Source organism: Sminthopsis crassicaudata, chromosome 5 (genome assembly GCF_048593235.1).
Source record: "Sminthopsis crassicaudata isolate SCR6 chromosome 5, ASM4859323v1, whole genome shotgun sequence".
NCBI lineage: Eukaryota > Metazoa > Chordata > Mammalia > Dasyuromorphia > Dasyuridae > Sminthopsis > Sminthopsis crassicaudata.
In genome coordinates, this window is record NC_133621.1 from 120,382,450 (window position 1) to 120,406,276 (window position 23,827).

The 23,827-nt window shown below is 35.0% G+C and overlaps 1 protein-coding gene across 11 annotated transcripts in view; it reads right to left on the bottom strand.

Moving 5' to 3' along the window:
• SPAM1 (sperm adhesion molecule 1) overlaps nt 1-23,827 on the bottom strand; it is an 84,450-nt gene that overhangs the window by 60,445 nt on the left and 178 nt on the right. Inside the window, exons 2-3 of one of the 11 annotated variants that reach the window (XM_074268083.1) lie at nt 16,568-16,673; nt 5,561-5,598 (exon numbers count right to left, since the gene is read on the bottom strand). The gene's annotated coding sequence lies outside the window, so the exon portion shown is untranslated. Of the gene's footprint in view, nt 1-5,560; nt 5,599-6,980; nt 7,136-11,539; nt 11,637-16,379; nt 16,480-16,567; nt 16,674-23,827 lie in introns of those variants that run through there. The other 10 variants (XM_074268091.1, XM_074268081.1, XM_074268080.1 and 7 more) reach the window with 10 other exon arrangements.

The window sequence follows — 23,827 nt, forward strand, 5'->3', positions numbered from 1 at the left end:
CAAGTTTAGCATTCTTCCCACTGCACTATTCTTCACATAGCATATGGCATCAAAGTCATAATACTAGCTAACGTGTTATAGCATTTTGTAAAGTGCTTTATTATACACGATCCCTTTAATCCTCATGACAACCCAGCAAATAGGTATTAGAGGTATCATGATCTCCTTTTCACAGAAAAGGAAACAAAGACTGGGAAAGGTTTCAGTAACTTGCCACCCTGGGTGGAGGTCATGGGTAGCCCCCGAGTTATGTCAAACCCTTGAAGCTAAATTTCCCTTATAAATCTGTCCATGGCCTAAGCCATCTTTGCTAAAACACTCTTGTGTTATAGCCTGCCAAGACACTCTGCTACTGCCTTATGTCTTTCCTCTCTCTCCTAACATATCAAGCTCTTGGTGCTTTTCTCCTTCTTATTGCTAACTAACTCTTTTAAGATACTAAACTGTACTATGAAATTAGTCTGCCAGTCAATGGCATACTCCTACCTCATGATATATTCCTTTTCTCCAGATTAATTGTGAATTCCACTAGAATGTCTTTTCCATTGTGTTAGTTGTTGAAAATTCCTTTCCTTATTAGCTATATGCTCTCCCAACTTTATTTCATATTTCCCATTCCTAGTACCTATTGTATCTCTTCATTTTGTCTGTAACCTCTTCTAAATAAATCTACTTTTTAACCAAAGAGACTAGCAATAGTGAATTCTTCATATGACCAAACTCCAGTATTTGATTCCTGAATCTCAATTTTTATCATTCAGTGCTAACCCCAAATACATTATTTGGAATAAGAAATCACTTTCCTAAATCACATCACTATTGCTATTAGTGTGTTTAAAATGCAGCATGAAATATTACTGAGTATGTCATAGTTCACAAGAAACTCACAAGAACCATCATTATATAAGCCCATTTTAAGTACCCAAAAGCATGAGAGATGCTATATAGGACAAACTACATAATCCAATCTCACAACAAACTGAGCATCCTTTGAAGATGTAAAAAACAGATAAGTTTATTTGCCTTCTAACTAAGAACAAGTTAAAAGAGAAATGGTAATGATTTTTAGTCAGAAACAGGGGAAATAGGAAATTCATTGCCAAATGAAAGAGTGAGGAATTTTGGGGTGGATGCTTAAGAATGTCAGTAAAATGGTCTAACAGAGAAACTACAAAGAGAATAATGGGAGAGGTTCCTAAAAGAGTCACTTTTACCCAAAATGGCATGGAATCAAAATGTGGGGATTTTCACCTCTGGTATTTTAAAGATATTGAACCCAATGATCGCATAGATAATAACTGAAATCACTTCAAAAGGTTAAAAGGCCTTTTCAAAGTGCACCAGCTCTGTACCCTGGTAGTAAAAGGACAATATGTCTCCTGAGGCTGCACCTAATTAGTACTTGACCATCTAAAATCATTATTGCTGATGCCCAAAAACAAAGCAATTATTCAGTTGAAATTGTTATTTACTTTTCATTCTAACCTGCTTCTAGGACTGTTTTAATGATCTAAATTTTATTACAACTGTAATGTGTATGTGTTTTAAATTCTGGACAAGTCTCTGAAGTCACAAAAAGAAAAATGTCCCTAAGAGATGATGAAGTGATAAAGGTATTCATCTGTTGCAACTTACCTGATAAGCAGTTGAAAAGAAAGCCATTTCATTCTAGTTCTAGGAAACTATTGTTTTTCTAAAGAAATATTCAGATCTTTAGATTTCAAAGTTCAAATGAATGGGACATGCCATCAGGCTCAAGAAAGGAAAGCTTCCTTCAAATGGCTACCTGGAACAGTTTAGTTACTATGGTTGTCAAGGTAAAATAAATATGTATGTGTACATTCATATATGTGTCTTTATGTGTATGTATATGCATTTATGAAGTCTACCTGGAGTATTTATATCTTTGTAATAGCATTTACAAAACTGTTTATAACTGATGAGGTCCTAAATGGTGGGTGTGCTGGGCAAAGAGAAACTGAAATATTGATAAAATTAATGTCTGGGACAGGCAGGGAAAAGATAGAGATAGATGTCACTTTAGCTTTGTGGTCCTACCTTCTGTGGAGGTTGTCCAGTCAGAAATCCAAGCTTTGTGAAACCCCTGAGACACATCCTCTGTAGGATCTTGGGGTCAAGGGCAGCCTCACCTTGCCATGTCCTGTCAGAGATCTCAGTCATGTCCCTGAAGTTAAGTTTTCCCTACAACTCTACTTAGGGCCCGTGCCATGTGGATTGCCCTCCTTTGGGCCAGTCTGCCCTGACACCCCTTCTCATGGTGTCTTTTTCCTTACCCCTCACCCAGGGCATGCACTGCCTCTCCTAACCCCATCATGCTTTATGGTGCCTCTCTTCTTGTCCTTTCAGCTAAGTCTTTTAGTAAGTCCTTTTCAGGCTTTAGCCTGCCAGCTAAGCTCAGGACCCAATCTCCTGGGTGTTTCATTTCTCCTAGTAAATGGCAAGTTCCATTGGGAAACTTGCCTTTTTCATCATACCATTTTCTCTGCTCTCCCAACTCTATTTCATAGTTACCATTCCTAGTATCTATTGTATCCCTTCATTTTATCTTTTCCAAAAACTCTCTTTTGCCAAAGAGGATGACCATTGTGAATTCTTCAAATGATAGAACCTTAACATTTGATACTTATTATTATCCGGTGTCAACATCAGCTACATCATAACTGCATACAAATAAATGAGAGGCAACATGATGTAACATGGTAACAAAACCTTCCTAGGAGTCAAGATTGTTGTTTTTTGATTTATTTGGTTTGTTTAACCTTCATTTTAGAAGAGAGCCATGACATCAGGAAGGAGATGTCATGATTTGCAAAGTAAATTGGATGTAAATAAGGCAGGGGCTGTGCAAAGTCACAAGCTTCACTCCTTGGTGTCATCTGAATTCAGGGGCAAGATATAGATTAGGATGATTGGAAATAGCCTTAGATTTGGGAGATCTTGGCCTTTTTAAGTTAAGATTTTTCCAAGGTCTCATTTTTTTTGGAGGCAACATCCATTCAATAATTAAGGCTAAGTAAGAAATGAGACAAAAATTGGCCTTTTTTACTTAGTCAAAAAAATCAACCTGGGAAGGAAGAACCCTCATTTCTGATCTGAACAGAAACAATTGCTATTTACTTCACTCTGAGCCATCAAAAACCAAACAATGACCAAGTTAGATTTGGAGTGGGACTTACTATTTGCAAGTACTTGAGAGCCAAACCAAAAGTCATTTGAGTTTAAGGCATAGTCCAGTAGCTCTTTTTGGATCCCAGTAAGCTTTATTGAAGCTTGGTTTTTCCAATGCTATTATATTTCAAGAATCATAAATGAAATTACATGGGACAAAAAAACAATTGTCACAGTTTTTCTTAATGATAGAATAAATAAGTTGAGAAAAAAACAGAAATCTAGACCATAAACCCCAAGATAATTGTTGGAGTCAGGAAAATTCTTATTCAAGTTCAGCCTCTTATACAAGTGTTAAAATGCAAGTCTGTATATTTCCTGTTGCCTCACGCAGCTTTCTAAAACTATTTAAAACTATGAATGAGGTGCTAAGGGAATTTCTACATAGGGAGTTTCCCTGTGAAGTCATAGGTCAAGACAAAAAACAAAAATTTTTTTTAAGATTTACACTTCATTGCATTTCAAAAGAACTTCTGGGAGGTGGATACATTAAGAGGAAATATTTTTACCTCTAACACAACAGAAATTTTAAGAATCTACCTGAACTTACCGAAAGAAACCCCAAAATGAAAACTCTGAGAAATATTGCAGTCAGAACTCTCAGATCAAGAAGAAAATAGTACAAAGAGCTATAAAGAAATAATTTAAATATTATGGTGCCAGTGTCAGTACTACAGAAGATTTAGCAGTCACCATTATAAAAAATAAATAAATAAAAAATCAGAGGATTTAGAACATGATATTCCACAAGGCAAAAGAACTAGGATTAAAACAAGAATAACCTATCCAGTAAAACTAAGAATAATTCTATTGGGGGGAGGACAGGAGAGGTGAACATTTAATGAAAAAAAAAAAAAAAAAAAAGACTTTCAAGCATTCCTGATTAAAAAAATAAATAAATAAAACGGAATAGAAATTTTAATGATCAAACACAGAACTTAAAGGGAAAAAAGATTTGGCATGGGGGGGGGGAATAAAGAATTAAGAATTAAGTTAAACTGTTTACATTCTTATATGAGAAGATAATAATATAATAAGATAATGTAACCCCTCACAAATTTATCATCATTAGGAGTCTTTAAAGAAGAAACCCTGGATTTGATTTTATCCTTTTGGAATTACCTCAGAAGAATAATGGAAGGGTTGAGAAGAGGGATGTTCTGGGGAAAGAAAGAAGAAAAAGGAAAAATAGGAAAAATTATTTCACATAAATGGAGCAAGCAAGGAAGAGTTTATGCAAGGAAATGGTGTGATTAACACAAAGCTGATTCTCATCAAGTTCTAGGAGAGAAATATATATATACATGCACACATACATAAAATATATGGAAATTCATCTTATTCAACAAGGAAGTTGGAAGAAAAAAGGGAAAGTGATTTTAAAAAGAAAAAGAAAATGAAGAAAAAAAAGAGAGTAAAATAAGGGAGATCGTGGCCAGAAGCAAAATTGATTCTAAAGAAGAGGTCAAAGGAGAGAAGAGAGAGTGAGAGAGACAGAGACAGAGAAATAGAGAGAGAGACAAAGACAGAGAATGATAAATATAAGATAATAAGATCCCACTTATTTTTAAGTGGGATGAACTCATCCATAAAAAAGAAAAGGACAAGAGAACCGATTAGAAATCAGAATCCAACCATATGTTGTTTATAAGAAATGCATTTGAAGCACGGAGACACACAAAAAGAATAATGTTAAGTCACTGAAGCAAAATCTATCATACTTCAGATGAAGCAGAAAAGCAGGGGTAGCGATCATGATTTCAGACAAGGCAAAAGCAAAAATAGACCTAATTAAAAGAAATAAACAGGGAACTACATTTCAATAAAAGGTACCATATATAATATATTAATATTAATACTAAACATATATGTACTAAATGTTATATTTCTAAATTTTTAAAGGAAGAGGTAAATGAGTTGCAGCAGGCTATAGATAAGAAAGTCATAGTCCTGGAGGACCTCAATTTATACCATCAAACCTAAATAAATCTTACCAAAATAAAAAAGAAACAAGTTAAGGAAATAAATAGAATTTTAGAAAAGTTAATGTGATAGTCCTCTAGAGAATACTGAATATGAATAGAAAGGAGAGAAAGGAGTATACCTATTCTCAGCTTTATATGGCAACTTTACAAAAATTGGCTATGTATTAGAATATAAAAATCTCTTAAACAAATACAGAAAAACAAAAATATTTAATGCACCCTTTTCTGGCTATAATACAATAAAAATTATATTCAATAATGAGTCTTTCATGCATTATCAAGAAATACTGGAATCTAAGTAACTTAATCTTTTAAAATGAGTAGGCCAAAAACCAAAATATAAAAATAATCATTTCATTAAAGATAATAACAATGAGACAACATACCAAACTTCTGGGATGCAGCCAAAGTAGTACTCATATCTCTAAACATCAATGGAGAGAAAGAAAAAATCAATGAATCAGGCTTGAAATTTTTTTAAAAATTAGAAAAAAAACCAACTGAAATCACTATGCTAAAAAACAAAATATATATATGAAAGTTGAAGTAGAAACTAGCAAAATTAAAAGTTAAAATATTGAATTAATAAATAAAATTATGGATTTTACAATGTAAACCATTGATTATTTTGATTTTTTAAAAATAAAAAAACTAAATTTGCAGTATCCAAAATGAAAAAAGTGAATTCACAAGCAATGAAAATAACAGCAATTATTTTGCCCAATGATTTGCCAATAAAATTGGCTATCTTAATGAAATGGATGAATATTTGCAAAAATATAAGCTGCCCAGATTTGTAGAAAAAGAAACACAATACTTAAATAACTTTGTTTTATGAAGAGAAATTAAACAAGTCATAAAATAATTACCTAAGGGAAAAAATACTCAGGACTTGATGAATTTTCAAGTGATTTTTACTAATCAGTTAAACACTTTTAATACTATAGAAATTGGTTGGGGGGAAAAAAAAGTAAAAAAGAAATCTTTAATTAAAAACAAATTCTTTCTAATGTGCAAATATGGTTTTGCAACCTAAACTAGGGAAAGTTAATACATAAGAAGAAGTGAAAACTACCATCTAATTTTCCTAATGAATTTTAATGTAAAAATGAAATAAAATACTAGCAAAGAGATTATAACAATATAACAAAGATCATACATTATGACCAGGCTAGATTTATATCAGGAATGTGGGATTTATTCAATATTAGGAAAACAATAAACCTAATTGATGGTAATGACAACAAAAAATAACACAAATCACATGATTATTTCAATAAATGCTGAAAAAACTTTTGACAAAATACGACACCCATTCCTGTTTAAAAAGGAAAAAATATTAGAAAGAACAATAATAAATGGAGCTTTCCTTAAAATTATAAGTAATATCTTTTTAAAACTAAGAGCAATTATTTCCTGTAATAAGGTTAAAGTAGAAGCCTTTCCAAAAAGATCAGAGGTGAAGCCAAGTTGTCCATGAACATCACTTATATTTGTAATAGAAATGCTAGCCAAAGCAAGAAGAAAAGAAAAAGAGATTGAAAAAATAAGGAGACAAGAAGGAAATCAAATTATTATTCTTTGCAGATGAAATGATGATTTACTTAGAGAATTGTAGGAAATTAACTAAAAGAAAGCTCAACAAAACAACTTCAGCAAAGTTGTAAAATATGCAATAACCCCCCACACACAAATAATTTGTATTTCCATGTATCACCAACAATACTCAGTAGGAGAGAAAAACATTCCATTCAGAATAAATACACATATTCTAAAACAGTAGGGAATCTATCTGCCAATACGCACAGAGGAACTATATGTGTAATGCCGAAGAAACTGAGGCAAGATAGAGATTAGAGATTATTTAATAATTAATTTAAAAGGGAGAGATTTACTGCGACCAAATGGATCCGTGGTTTGGTCCCAGGGCTGAATGAGACTATCGTCTCCAAGTATCCAACAAACAATCAGAGTTCTCAATGACATATATACACATGGCTCAGACTCAGGGGGTAGACTGAGGCAGGGGCGGAGTCAGGGTGCTGAGAGCAGGAATGGGACTCTGACAGGGTAGGCAAGTCACCAGAGAGGGATGACATAACAGGAAGAAGCACCCGGGACATGAGGAGAGGAGAGGAATCTTGATAAGACAGTATCTGACATTCCAATAGCTTGGAATGGGGAGAGGCGTTCTGATGTTCTAAAACATAAGATTTTTTTATCCTTATCAAATATCCTGATAAAGAGAGAGGGGAGGTTTTGCAGAACGATTATAAACTGAGGCAGAACACTTAGAGAAACTGAGTCAGAACTGGCCCAGGATAATTAGGGAAACTGAGTCAGGACAATAAAAGAGAACTGTGGCATAACATTCCACTCTCTCTCTCTCTCTTCTGAATATTCAAATCATTGAATTATCTTCCTCTAGAAGATAATTTTGCACCATAATTTTGACCAATCCTATGTAAAGCAAATAAACCAAAATAAAACTAGAACAATGCAAGGACTTATGGCAAGGATCAGTCTTTCCCTGATGACCCCCAGAGTTATTAGCATAAAACCAGCATTCGTCAATTAGGGAGACACACAGGCCTCCCTGTTGCAGAAATAGCAGGTCCTCTGCAGTTGGGAAGCATCTCAGCCAGAGAATCCAGTTTGAGATGGACAGTTCACTGTGAATTAGGTCTGTGGTCATTTGTGCATTTAATTCAGCCTCTGCTTATACAGGGAGTAGCAGTGCTAAAGAAAGTCCTGCTGCCCATCCTAAGAGCGACACCCCAAGTCTGTCAGGGATTTGAAAGGGGAGAAAAAGTAGGGCCTGGAGTAGCTCCACCTGTCCCCTCTGAGAACAGGAGTTGCTACTAGGAAACATTTCTGAGCAGATTATGCACATAGACCAAGTCAGGCAACCCCAAACTATTAGAGGCCTGATATCAAAATGCTGAAATAGTAATTAAGGAACTGGGGTAACAGGAGTGAAGAAACTAGATCAGAGAAACTGCCAGTCCCAAGACAGGTGTCTGATTTCTGGTTGTTTCTAAAACTGAATCTTCCAGGGCAATTCCAGCAGAATAAGGGATTTCAACGTTAAAACACAATTTCCAACTCAATCTGAACTAATGAGATAGGAGGCAGGGCAGAAGTGCCTAAGAAAAATACATAGTTTTCCCAATTTCCTGACCAGTTTCAACTAGTTTCCTTCCTCCCCCTTTTTTTTCCAAAGAAAAAAATTATCAAATGACCATTCCGCATATAAATCCCAAGAGTGAATCAAAATTCCTATACATAAGTTTTCTAAAAATCCCTCAAACATAACAGCAATATTAAACAGTTTTAACAAATCCCGGTTTTAACAAATCTTAAATACAATGATACAGTTAAAAATTTGACAATAATTCAACCACTTTTCCACTTCCCAATATCAGGCCAAATTACATCAGGAGCAGTGGTCTCTCAAAAACTGCTTCCTCCTGGGGAGATGGGAGGGGATGGGTGTGGCCGTGCTACCTGCTAACAAAGCTTCATATGGGCTGATCCATGTCTCAGAAGCAAGTCAATACCTGTAATTTTGACCAAAATCTAGAACAAAAAACACAAATCTAACAAGTAAAAGGTTAGAACAGACTGTACAAAATGTGAAGAGGCCAGTATGAATCTGCCAGCAGCTTCCCAAGCGATAAAATGGCAGTTAGGCTTTTACTCTCTCATTATTAGAAACCTTTAAAAACCTGAATATCCACAGATACAAATATTCAGTAACAGATAGATAACCAGGGTAAATACTCATTTAACAACTATTCAGGATATAATGATTACATATAACCAGATTGGAAATAGCAAGGTTTGGCATAATTGAATTGAATTAACAGTTTCTTATCGAACATTGCTCTGATCATAGAAATTAGTTACAGGAGAAAAAAATGCAGGGACACAACCATAACATAAGCAATTAAAACTTAACTTTCAGAAAAACAGGATAAAATAGCTTTAATTCATTTTTACTCTAGTTAATTGTTCTACCAACTGTGGAGCTTTAAAACTCCCAAATAATATTAACTATAAGCCCAAAGAATTTTACTTCTAATAACAAATTCTATTAATTAAATTTCAGACAAATCCTAAACAGCTATTTACTATAACTTTATATTTAAGAATTTGTCTCACTATGTTGTTCACTTCTTTCATATCGAAGTAGATGCTTCCATAGTGAACATTATACATACAAATCAGTTTGCTTTTAAAAATACCCAATACATAGACAAATATTCCAAATTACATATTGTCCATAACAGAAACATTTTCAAAAGGACGAAAAATATTATTTTCAGAGGCTCTTTAAATAACCTCAGGGTGATCCAATACAATCAATTAAAATTTAGAATATCCTATACAGAATATCCTAATAGCACAAAAAAGAATCCAAGAGGTTCTCAAAACTATTAAACTTTTAGAAATGCCATAAACTCATGTTGATAACAATAATAAATTTGTTTCAGTAAGTTCACAAGTTATCTTTCATATTTATCAGATATATTTTCAAAAGGACAAGGAAAAACTTTTATTTTCAGAAGCCCTTTAAATAATGGGCATAACCTCAGATACAATCAATTAAACTTACACAGAATACCCAATTCCACATAAAAGAATCTGAAAGATTCTTAAAAATATCAATTAAACAGTGGAAGCAATTAATATTTGAACCAGTAAGGAGCTGCAGTTTAAAAAAAAAAAAATCCACCATCTTAATCAGGGGAGGCGGATTAGATTGTCCTTCTTTCATGTGGTTGCCTATCCTCATTTCACCATCCTTCCCAACCCCAACTTCTCACAGCTAACCTTTTTAGGGTGCCATTTCCCTCAGGATCGAATCTGCCAGCTACAGCCAGGCCCCAACCTCATGGGGTATCTCCGTTCCCATGGCAAATGGCAAATTCACTAGGGATTTGTGCCCATTTCTGGAAAGCTATTTTCTTCTCTCTTCTTCCTTCTCTCACACCATCTCTTCCTGTCCCATCTCTCTCTCTCTCCTCCCAATGTTTACTTGCTCAAACTTTCTCTGACATGCTTTAAATACTCCCAAACTAGTACTAAATGTTCCATTTAAACTATTAATTGCTTTTGCAAATCAATCTTTCTTGTCCCTTGTCTTTAAATCACCTTTTTTTAAACTTTAAAAACAAAATTTCATAAAACTTAATACATATACCCAATAGAGCATAGTTTACAAATGACCCAATACTTCTAGAAAGCAACATATCAAGTAAGTAGGGAGATACAAACACGACCTCCCAAGGTAAGCATTTTGTTTTAATAAGCTATATTTTAACTTAAAATTCAATCAAATACAGTTTTAAACTCCCAGTAATATAAAACTGTTTTTCCTATCATATTTCAAATAATGAATTTATCTCTGGCCCCACATGGCCATTATTCCCAATGGACTTTTCCTAAGCCCCAACTTTAGTCTGAGTTGGAGCCTTTAGAAAAGTCAGACCTTTTTTTTACCTAATTAGAATCATGTGACCCTTTCAGGTAAGTTAACAGAACTTTACTCCAACAAGTTTTTAAGATCTTACATTCAAAAATACTTAAATCTAGCCTGCACAGGCAACAGTAAAATTATTTCCCACAATTTAAAACTGCCCAAAACAATACTCAGAACAAATCTGGCATGCAAAGGCAATAGTAAGATTATTTCCCATAATTTTAAAACCATCCTAAAATTCCAAATCAGCTGTTTCTCCAGCCTGAGTTTCAATCAGATAAGGTTTTATTGCCCTTTACTCTAATAAGCTCTGAAAACCTGCTTCAAGGAAAAACTGTCGGCCTTTTTGATCCTTTTACTCACAAATTAGTACAACAGGTTAAAAAGTTTAAAATTACAAGCAAATTTTAACTAATTCCCAAATTTCTTAATTTAGCAGAGCTCTGAACCAAACAAGTCACCAACAAGTAACACAGACAAACAAGTCACGTAGAACACATGGACATGACTGCATAGTCAAAACATTTAACACAGAGACCAAGGGTTATCTGAAAAGAATAGCCTTGAGGGAAGTTGTGAGCTCAAGAGTCTTTCCTAACAGTTTGGTGCATTCACAGGGAATGCCCAAATTAAAACCAGGTAGTACCGAAAGGTACTTGGGTACCCAAAAAGTACTCAGAACAGGTAGCACCAAAAGGTACTCAGATACCCAAAGGGTACTCAGAACCAGATAGTACCAAAAGGTATTCAGGTACCCAAAGGGTATTTCAGATAATGCCACGTAGTGTCCTACTGGCACTTCCCAGATTTGTATGCCTCCTCAGTCCAACTTTTTCTGGGGACCAGATTTGCTAGCAATCAGAACAGAAAGAAAACTTACCCTGTAAGGTTTCAGACCTGATTCTCCCTTAGACAAATGGAGTGTCCACTCTCAGGCATCAGGCACAGTTGTGTCTGGAAACTGCTCTTACCTGGAGGCTCTGGAAAAAAATCCAGAGGGCCAGCCTCTCCAGATCCCCAGCTGTCCTGAGGCCCAAGGTGGAGACCTAAAGGTCTCTTACCTCTAATCTTGCTCTCATTTTCTAACATCTCACTGGGGCTTCCAAAATGTAATGCTGGAGAAACTGAGGCAAGATAAAGATTAGAGAGAATTTAATAATTTATTTAAAAGGGAGAGATCTACTGGGACAAAATGGGTCCATGGTTTGGTCCCAGGGCTGAATGAGACTATCATCTCCAAGAATCCAGCAAACAATGTGAGTTCTCAATGACCTATATAGACATGGCTCAGACTCAGCGGGTAGACTGAGGCAGGGGCAGAATCAGGGTGCAGAGAGTGAGAACATGGGACTCTAACAAGGTGGGATGAGCCACTGGAGATGGGATGACAAAATGGGGGAGGCATTCTGGAGATGGGGAAGGCATCTTGACAAGACAATATCCGACATTCAGATAGTTTGGGATGAGGAGAGGCATTCTGATATTCTAAAACGTAAGCTCTTTTATCTTTATCAAATATTCTTCTAAAGAGGGAGGGGAGGTTTTACAGGACAACTATAAACTGAGGCAGAACACTTAGAGAAACTGAGTCAGGACTGGGTCAGGATAACTAGGGAAACTGAGTCAGCATAATAAAAGAGAACTGTGGCATAACATATGAAAACAAATATAAAACATTATTTGAGTAAATAAAAATAGAGCTGAATAATTTGAGAAATAAAAAGGACCCATATGTACAAAAAATATTTTTAGTAGGTTTTGTTTTTTTTTTTTTTGTGGGGGAGAGGATTTGTTTGCTGTTCTGTTGTTTTGTTTTTTGGGTTGGGTTTTTTTTTTTGTGTGTGTGCCAGCAAAGAATTAGAAACTAAGGGGATGGTACCCATCAATTGGAGAATAGCTGAACAAGAAACAGTATATAAATGTATTGAAATACTATTGAACTGTAAGGAACAATGAAGGAATGGTTTCAGAAAAACCCAGTAAGACTTAGGAATTGATGTAAAGTGGTGTGAGCAGAATTAGGAAAGCAGTTAGACAATAACAATAATATTAAAAATAATCAACTTTGAAAGAACGTAACTCTGATCACCACAATGACCAATCACAATTACAAAGGACTCATGATGAAAAGGTTATCTACCTTCAGAAAGAAAACAGAGGAAATTATAGTGGAGTTTGAAGCACATTTTTTATTTCTTGTTTTTGTAGTAGTATGGGGAGAGAATATATGACTAAGCAGAAATTTGTTTTATATGTCTGTATTTTTAAAGGGTTTTATTTTTGTCTTCTCAATGGGTGGGAGAAATGAAGAAAAAAGGAAGAAAATTTGGAATTGAAATTAAATTAAATTTTAAAATAAAAGCAAAGAACCTTGTAGCTGGATTGAAGAATGGATAGAGCAACTGAGCCTGAAGTCAAGAAGACCTAAATTTCAAATCTGACCTCAGACACTTGGTAGCTGTGTGATCTTGAGCATTTTTGAATTCAGTTTCCTCATTTGTAAAATAGGGATAATATTAACACCTTCCACTCAGTATTATAAGAATAAAATGAGATACTATTTGGAAATAAAATGTGCCTGGCACATAGCAGGTGCAGTACAAATGTTAACCAATATTATTATTACTATCTTGACTTTCATTCTGGCCACTTCTTTATCGGAAGGATGCTGCAAAGGTAAATAATAATGACTTTACATGCAGAGGATCTTGGTTCACATACTGCCTTTGATGTATATCATGAATGTCATCATGCACCATTCACCCTCATTTGATCCCATTTTCTTTCTCTATAATAGGAAATTATTTTAGTAGGTTAAGGTTCATTAATCCTTTCTGTGTGCCATGGCCCTCTTTGGAAACCTACAGAAGTCTTTGGATCTGTTCTCAGATTTTTAAATAATTGAAAAAAATGTTAAATTTCAGTTACTTTTCAATGTTCCTTACCTTGGGATCAATGAATGTAACTGTGCCCGTGCATGTGTGTGTATGCATGCATGCATATGTGTGTACATCTACATGTTCATAATTATATTTCAATGTAATTGGTTTCCTTTGTAATCCCATTTGTTTTATTTTGTGTATTTAAAAATATGATTCTGAAAAGGGGTTTATAGGCTTCAGCACACTGCCAAAGGGATCCATGACACACATAAGTTTAAGAATCTGTAATAGAAATTAGTAATTAAAATTTAGCTTATTACCTATCCAAGTTCATGGACTTCTTGAAGATTATATGATCAGTCAATAAACATCTATTAAGCACCTTCTTTCTATAAGTCAAGTATGGTTGGGGGGGGTGGGGTATGGACTCCAGATCAGGACCCTCTAGACTAGATGACTTCTCAAGTCCTTTAGGTTCATAGATTTAGAGCTGGAAGAAACGTAAGGGCTCATCTAGTTCAACCCCATTATTTTGTAGATGAAAGGCCCAGATAATGAAGAGCTGAAGCCCAAAGGTATTAATTAGCAGAGCAGGGATTTGAACTGAGAATATTTAGCTCCAAATTCAGCACACTATTTTGCTGTACCACACCTACTTCCTTCCAACTCAAATTCTATCATCCTGCTTATCTTCATGAATTTCTAAACACACACTCTCCCCCCTTAAAAAAAAAGTCTTTGCCTGTTGAGCATCTTTCTGGTGACAAGCCTTCCTTTTAATGCTGATAGACAAATTGTCATTTAGACCATTTGGAAGTCTTTCCAGTTTGGTAAAGTCTGCCAGAACTTGTCATTCACAGTCATAACTTTTGATCACTATTCCATGATGAGACATCTTTTAAACAACTTTAATATGAGAATACTGAAGTGATTAGAAGGAATGCAACATGATATTGTAATTAGAGTAATGGCTGACATTTGTAGAAAGCTTTCAGGTTTTTCAAGTAATTATGTTCATGACTTCATTTAAATACTCACAACAATTCTATAAGAGAGATGCTGTGATTAACCCCATTTTACAAATGAGGAAATTGAGGCATTTAGGGTTTGAGTCATTTAGTGGCTTGCCAGTCACAAAGCCAATAAGATATTGAAGCAAAAATTTGAATTTAGGAATTTTTGGCACAAGATCTATCACTCCTTCTGTTACATCATATTTATAAGTCCACAAGGAAAAGGAAGGAAGGAAGGAAGGAAGGAAGGAAGGAAGGAAGGAAGGAAGGAAGGAAGGAAGGAAGGAAGGAAGGAAGGAAGGAAGGAAGGAAGGAAGGAAGGAAGGAAGGAAGGAAGGAAGGAAGGAAGGAAGGAAGAGAGAGAGAAAGAGAGAAAGAAAGAAAAAGTGAAAGAAGGAAAGAAGGAAAGAAAGAAAGGAAAGAAAGGAAAAGAAGGAAGGAAAGAAAGAAAGAAAGAAGGAAAGGAAAGAAAGGAAAGAAGAAATGAAAAAAAGAAGGAAGGAAAGGAAGGGAAAAAATAGAAGGATTGAAGAAAGAATTTTGAGAAGAATAAAATAAAATTTAAAAAAAAAACAATTTTTAAAATGCTAGGTTTTTTTTATCTATTATCTGTGCACCCATCATCTCCCTACCTCTGGGGGGAGAAAAATTGATATGAGAAGTCATCTTCCAGCACCTTTTTGGGGGCACAAAGCTTAATCATTATAATTTCATAGTTCAATTTTAATTGCTTGTATTGTTATTTTCATTTATATCATTGCAGTTATGTAAATTGTTTTCCTGTTTCCATTTACTTCTCTTTGATTGGTTCATATACAGATTCCCTTTTCTCTCTGTATTCATCACTTTCATCTCTTCTTACAGTGCAAGTAATCTTTTACATTCATATGTTGCAGTTTGGTTAGCCATTTTCCCATCAATACTCATTTATTTTGGCTTAATTTCTTTCTTAAGAACCAAAATAACTCTAATTCTCATTGATGGGCCACCTATAGGAACCAGGCCAAGCCCCATTTGATGACTGTTTGGGTCCTTATTGACTCAGATTAAACATACATAGCAGTCATTTCTGCTTTAGCCAGAAAACCTGAGGATCTTCCCTTCCCAGATTTATTTATTTAATTTTTTTTGACTTGATGAAAGAGGAGATTCTTTGCCTCAATTGCTACCTAGTCTTAAGTACTAAATAAGACAAACAAACCTGTAGAAGACCTTAGCTTAAAAAAGTCAAGGTCTCCCATTGCATCCAGAGCCATCTTTAGTCATTCTAATTTATATCTGGTCACTGGACTCAGATAGCTCTGGAGGGGAAAGTGAGACAGTTGACCTTGTACATCCCTCCCTGGCTTAAATCCAATTCACTTATATATCATGTCATCACCTCCCTGATATCATGGTCCTCTTCAAGAATGAAGGACAAATAACAACAACAACAACCATTTTTTGTAACTACCAAAAAAATATTGCTAAATATTTTTATGTATTTTTGTCATTGAATCTCTGGTATACAGTAATACAAATTGCTTTCTGGAATTTCACACCCCAGAACTCTTTCACTACATAAACAGCATATTTTATTTCATCTTCATAGTCACCAATAAAGACAGAATAGTTATTTCCATTTTACAGCCAAAGAAACTAAGATTCAGATAAATTTTGACTTTTTCTGCCTTTGTTTTCCCATCTGGAAATGAAATTGTAAAGTGTCAATTTCCATTTTTATATGAGAATATCCAAGATTCTGATCCAGAAGTAACTATAAGATCATCCAATCTAACCCTTTCATTTTACAGCAATTGAGTCCCAAAGAATTTAAATGACTCACCTAAGATCATATAAGAAGTAAGTTACCAGTCAGGATTTAAATTCAGGAACTCTGCCTCCAAATCTAATGTTCTTCCTACTAGCCCATTTCTTCTTGGAAAGATGACATACTCTGAGCTCCACCAATGAAAGAAATCACATAAATTTAAAACAAATGAGCATTTACAATAATTCACAATAATTACTTACTAACTTTGTTGATGGTGACACATCATAGACAGGTTATGTGAGTTAATCATCAGAATGTAATGAAACGTGGTGGAATGTGACTAGTTGGTAAATGTCCAAGAATTCTCTGCGGAAGTAAAATATAGTTATGAGTCCCAGGTCCCATAGGATGGCAGACTTGAGATCTGATTTCAGATGCGTCATCATCTATACTAAATGTGATAAGTTATTGCTATTGTTCAATCATTTTTCAGTCATGTTCTACTCTTCATAACCTCATTTGTGGTTTCTTGTCATAGACACTAGGATGGTTTGCTATTTCCTTCTCCAGTTCATTTTATATATGAGGAAATTGAGGCAAAAAGGATTAAGCATCCAGGTTCACACAGCTAGTAAGTGTCCAAGATTGGATTTGAACTCAGGAAGATGAGTCTTCCTGACTTTGGGGCCCAGCACTCTATATCCTGTGCCACCTAGTTGCCCTGTGATGTGCTAGGCTTTCTCGATTTTACTACCTATGTGACTTTAAACAAATTATCTGAAACCTCTGGACTTAATTTTGTCAAATATCACGAGAGGGTTACATTTTTAGATTTTTTTTTCCTAGTTGTCTTCAACTCTTTGTGATCCCTTTTGGGGTTTTCTTGGTAGAAGTACTAAAGTGGTTTGCCATTTCCTTCTCTACTTCATTTTGTTGGTGTACTTAATTTATCTAGTTATTTAAATGTTGGCTCCTCCATTAGACTATAAGGTCCATAAAGATAAGCTCTATTTTTGGTTCCTTTGTATCCCCAGTATTTAGTAAAGTTCTTGGAAAGCTTAAAAATATTCAGCAATTGATTGGGAGAGATAATAAATGTAGACAAGATAAAGTCCTTGCCTTAATGAAACTTTCAGTTTAATGATTTTAGCTGGCAAAGCCAAAGCAAGTATTCAAACCCAAATGCTTACTTTCTTCCCCTGTCAGGAAGGAGCCTATATGACTAGCCTGTTTGTATAGAGGGATTATGAGGATGGAAGTCTTTTTTTTTTTTTTTTTTTTTTTTTAATTAAAGCTTTTATATTTTCAAAACATTTGTGTGGATAATTTTTCAACATTAATCCTTGCAAAACCTTGTGGTTGAATTTTCATCCCCTTCCCCCCCCTCCCCTAGATGGCAAGAAATCCAATATATGTTAAACATGGTAGAAATATATGGTAAAGCCAATATATGCATACATATTTATACAATTATCTTGCTGCACAAGAAAAATTAGAGCAAAAAGGAAAAAAATGAGAAAGAAAATAAAATGCAAGTAAAAAACAACAAAAAATGTGAAAACATATGTTGTGATCCACACTCAGTTCCCGTAAGGCTCTCTCTGGATGTAGATGGCTCTCTTTATCACAAAATCAGTGGAACTGGTCTGAATCATCTCATTCTTGAAAGGAGCCACGTCCAGAGGATGGAAGTCTTTACATCAACCTCCATTGTCTATCTCTCAACCTCTGGGTATCTTTAAACAACCTTTGCAATATTGATTGGTATCTTTTAAATAGGTCTGGACCTGATCTGCCAGGTATTCCATCTGGCTTTTCCTTGATCATGTCTTCTGAGCCTAAATTCTTCCCTGATCTGAGAAACCCCCAAGGCTATATTTCCCTTATAAAAGATGTGCCCATGATTAAGATCTTTGTGAAGTCCTTTTCAGAACTAAGCCTGATACGGAGGTACACTCTCTTTCTCTCCTTCATGGTACCCTCCCTTTAATGGTGTCTTTCTCCTTACTAAATAAGCTAATTCTGTTTAGTCTGCTGAACTCCACCATGCATCCAACCAACCATACTGAGGCCTCATGGCATATTCTTTTAATGGATTTTCCAAACTCCTTTCCTTGATAATGATGATCCTATTGTTCTCCCCACTCTGTTTCATATTTACCTCTCCTGGTCCTATTTCACCTCTTATTTTGTCTGTAACTTCTTCCCTGAAAATAAACCTACCTTTTGACAAAGATAACAGTCATTGTGGATTTGTCACATGTTTATTTTGAACTAGGAATTGCTAACCTAACCTCTTCACCTTTCATTTCAAATGCCCTACTCTTGGAAGATTTCTCAACAAAGAATTCCATCTTAGCATCTGTTCAAAGGTATGATTTAGGTTCCTGACCTCTCTTAACCCAGTCCCCTTTACACTTTACCTGATTAGCTAGATGGGCTGCAAAGCAAATCAAATAGACTAAATTACAAGATGTTTATTGGGTGACTCTGACATTGCTATACCAAAAGAAATATTTTAACTAAAGCTTCAGAGTCTCCCAGGAGAAAATAACCCAATTTCTGCCACCTTAGTGAGAGGAAAGGGAGTATTTTTTAACCATTTTGAACCAGAGTATTACTAACTCTGCTTCTGGATGTATTGGTCTGATAAGTGTCATTGACCATAGTTCTCTATGATTCCTGTAAGAAGAAAAACCACATGTTCTTTATTTCCTAAGAGTGGATCCTACTCCTATGGATACTATATAGTCCTCTGAACATAATTGCTGCTCAGTATGTGCTGTCCCCTATTAGATTTTTTTTTCTTTTTCTGAAGCTGGGGTTAAGTGACTTGCCCAGGGTCACACAGCTAGGAAGTGTTAAGTGTCTGAGACCAGATTTGAACTGGGGTCCTCCTGAATTCAGGGCTGATGCTCTACCCACTGTGCCACCTAGTTGCCCCCCCCCCATTAGATTTTGAGCTCTGTGAAGAAAGAGGCTTCCTTTTTCCTATCTCTATATTCTCAGCACTTGGTACAGGATCTGGCACATAAAAGATGCTGAATATTTACTTGCTAATTATATTGACTAACAAATTATGGACTGAATGGAAACTTGGTAATTTTTAATTTGCCTTTTTAGTAGGGTAACAAGAAAGTATGGCAATAAGAAGAGATGGAAATAGATTCACTATCTCCTGGTTTGTTCTCAAAAATTTGGTAATAAGAGGATAGCTTGGCTCTCAAAAGCTACTCAAGGCACACAAATCCTTAGTTAATTGGAGGAAAGAAGGCTGAATTTAGAACCAGAGAACCTGAGTTTGAATCCTCCTTTCTCACTGTGAAATTTTGTTCAACTTATCTGTGACTTCTTGATCTCAGTTTTCTCATCTATAACATGAGAGACTGAACTTCTCAATCATTATTTTTTTCAGCTGTGGCCAACTCTCCATGAATCAATTAGTAGTTTTCTGATACTGAGAGACTGAAGTGGTTTTCCATTCATTCTCCCACTAATTTTAAAGAGAAAACTGAGGCAAACACTGTTAAGTGAATTGTACAGTCACTCAGTGTCAAATTTCCTGACTCCGTACTCCTCATTCTACTCACTGTACTACCTAGCTACCTTGAGAGTTGAGCTTGAGGACTTTTAAAAAACCCTTGAAGAGGGACAATGTTGTAAAAAATTACCCATGCATATGTACTGTTAAAAAAAAAAAAGTTATAATTATAAAATTAATTTTAAAAATTTAAAAAAAAAAACCTTGCAGCTTTAAATTTAGGAAACTCTGTTGATTAAGTAGTATTTGTGAGCAGGGAGGGGAAAAAACTTATTCAACCAGAATGAATTGGGCCAGCCCTAGCCTGCAAAGAATGAGTCAAGGAAGCAGTTGCTTCAGTTATTCCTAGTACGTGTGTATGCTCTCTCATTTCCTTTCCCACCCATTCCCACACACTTTGTGGCCATTATTAGTCCAGCATTTTCAGAGTTAGCAGGAGTAGATTCCTTAGATTTTAGGGGCTTGGAGTTTTGTTAAATATTAAGTTCCAATTCTTGAAGACCTGTAAAAAGAGGGGCTGGTGAGGGCCTTTCAAGAAGTAAAGTACTGAAAGAAGGTTTTGGACAATGTTGAGGAATGGTATCTAATATTTCTATTCATACCACTTCTGGTTAAAAAAAAAGTCTATTTTTGCTCAATTTTCAGGAATGATTATAATCTGTGCAATGAAACTTTTTTTCTTCTTTATGGAACCAGAACTTGTGGTCCAAAATTAATTTATTTAGTCTTTATCTTACAAGATAAAAACAAGTAAAGAAAGAAATTAAATATACTTTGTTGTTTTGCTTTGTTTTTAATTAGTGCCTAGAAGTAATGTATTCTTCATGTTAACCACAGGGACATCCAAGATTATCTGTGACGTTTATAGTCATGGATACCTGGAGCTTCTATGGCAATGGGATAGCACAATCAGAGCCTCCTCAGTAAGACATTCAAGGACGATCTACATCTGTTGGTTTAATCAGATACTTATTAATAATAAAATTATGTTCATTGTTCCCCCCTGCCTCCTGCCTCATGGTGCCTAAATGGGACCAGATGAATATTTCTCCAAAAGTCTGTGAGATAGAGTAGGTCAGACCTTAGGCCTGCAGGCCTGTCACGTGCTCCCCCTTCTCAGAGGTCTGCAGGGCAGGAAGATCAAGCAGTAGGCCTAGGTTGCCATGATCACTAGGCCTACACTTCTGTAGGGCAGAAAAGTAAGACCCTAGATCTAAGCTTCAGAAAGTGATATAACCCACAGGAAGCACACTACATTGCTGACCATTGGTCAATAATGGTTACTTCCTTTTAAGTCCATCCAATGAAAAGACTTGGGTCTTTTGCTATTTAACTAGATTCACTATTTCCCGCCCACAGCCCTAGGCACATACAGACTGGGAGTGGGAGTTAAGAGGCGCTATGTCTGCTCACATGGACCTGGGCCTCTCCTTGCAAAGACTGAATAAATGCTTTCTCTTTGTATCTGAAGATGCCTCTGATTATTTAATTTGGATAAGGAGGTCTCCCACCCATCCCATACAGTGCCTAACTTCTCATCCCCCACATGCCTAATGGTGTCTTTTTCTTTCTTATAACTAATTAACTCTTTTAAGGTACTATACTCCTCTATGGATTTTGCTTGTCAGTCAATGGTATACTCCCACCTCATGGAGTCTCCATTTCCTTTCTCCTGATTATGTGTGACTTCCACAAGGGAACTTCCCATTGTTCATTAATTTCCTTGCTGATTGTATGCTCTCTCAATTTTATATTTACCTTTGCAGGGATTCTCAAACTACTGCCCACAGGCCAGATGTGGCCCCTGAGGATGCTTATGCAGCCCGCTGGGTTATGGCAAATGGGCTGAGCAATGGAGATAGAGTGTAAGACGCCCCAACAGTCTGAGGGACAGTGAACTGGCCCCCTATTTAAAAAGTTTGAGGACCACTGTAATTGTATCTCTTCATTTGGTCTGTAATCTCTTCTCCTAAATAAACCTACCTTTTGTCAAAGAGAATGGCCATTGTGAATTCATCACATCATTGAGCTCCAACATATACTGGCAGTTGCTCTCCTAAATCTCATCATTTGGTGCTGTACCCCAAAACACATCAATAAGAGGGGGAGACCTAACTTTATCCCTAACCAGAGGAAGTAACCACACCATAAATCACAGATCCTTAAAGTACTGAAATATAGCTATTTCAACAATTTATAAGCATATCAAAATTATTGAGTTTTTAAGGAAAATATATTTTTGTTTGTTTGTTTGTTTTATATAAACTGTAGTATTTTCAACAACTATGAAACAGAGGGGAAAAAATGAACCTAAAGCCCGAATACCTGGGTAAAATTCTTAGACAAGATCCTAAAACTCCCAGATTCTTAATTCCTTCATCTATAAAATGGACATAATAAAATCTGTCTTGTTTATCCTGTAGGCATGTAAAGAAGATCAAAAGAGCTAATCTTTTTAAGCACTCAGTAAACTAAATATATAGATATATGAAGAAAGAAATTGCAAACTACTCCAGTATCTTTACCAAAAAAAACAAACAAACAAAACAAAACAAAACAAAAAAAAAAAAACACAAAAAAAACCTTATCCAGGGTCACAAAGAGTTGTATATGACTGAATGAATGAACAATCTAAACATGTGGTAACTACATGTGTAAATGCATGTGCATGTGTGTATGTGTGTGTGTAGTTTTGAATACTCTTCTTTGGATAGAATTGTCTCCCCTCATTTTTTTTTAAATACTCTTTCTTTTAATTCTCAACATGTGTTCTAAAGCAATCAGAATATATTTCCTTAAAAATTAAAAAACAATTCAAAATTTCTCTCACTAATTTATTAATTAGTGAGCCCCCACTTGTTTATTAAATAAAATAGAGAAACTTCCTTTCCTATAAATTTACTTTCTTCTTTCTTTCTCAAATTCCCTTGTCTCATAGGAGTAAGTAGACATAAATTTATTGTCTATAAAATTTACTAAAACAACATGGACATATTTAAATATTTTGACAATATGTTTTATTAAGAAAAATCACAACCAGAATCACTTATAATCATTTAGAATAATGGCCAACTTCTCCAAAACCAAAGGGCAATAATTCCATTCTCTTGGAGTATTAGGTAAAATCTCTTCTCAAAGATGCTCTTCATACTGATTTTTGTTTTTACAAGTTAATCTTTAAATTCAATTCTCTCAGAAAATTATTTTAGGATCCTCCCACTTAGAAAAGAAATTCTTAGTCTTTTCCTCCTTGTCATGATGCAATTCCAGAAAAAAAAAAAAAAAAAAAAGGCAAACTACCATTCTATTTTCCCCAAGTTTCTATTCTTTTAAGGATATACTAACAGTATCTATTATCTCTTTTGGAGGGGTTAATAAAGTATGTATACATATGCATCTACATGCCTCTGATAGTACTATTATTATATCCTCCCAATATAATTATTAAATAATTACAGTTTACTAAAATACTAGAAAACTAGAAACATTAGAAAATCTATAATACAATAAAGTACATATTCTTATCCTTTCCTCTCAAGAAGCATGAGATTACTAGTAATATTTATTTTTATAAACTGTTAGATCTATTCCAAAATCTTTGTTTTATACATGAGAAAAGCATAGCTTCAAAGTGAGTTTATTTAAGCAAGAGCTATGGTTTGAATAAAGGTCAGGAAATACCTTTTCAGAGTTTTAATTAGAATCTTTTAGAATTTGTAATAGCATTATCATGATTTCCTTAATTATGTGAAATGTGTACCTCTCTCTTCATAAGAATACTATGTGATATACTTTTAAAATATGTTTGGTTTAAAATTATTTAGCTCTGACATTTTAATGGTAGCATTTGAGATAATAAGTTACACATAAAGGATATTACCACACCAGGTTTGGGAATCAATAATCTAGAACACTTGTGAATTTGGGTGAGTGTAATGTTTTCTTCTCTGAATTGTATGTTCTCTGTGAACAGGTTTCT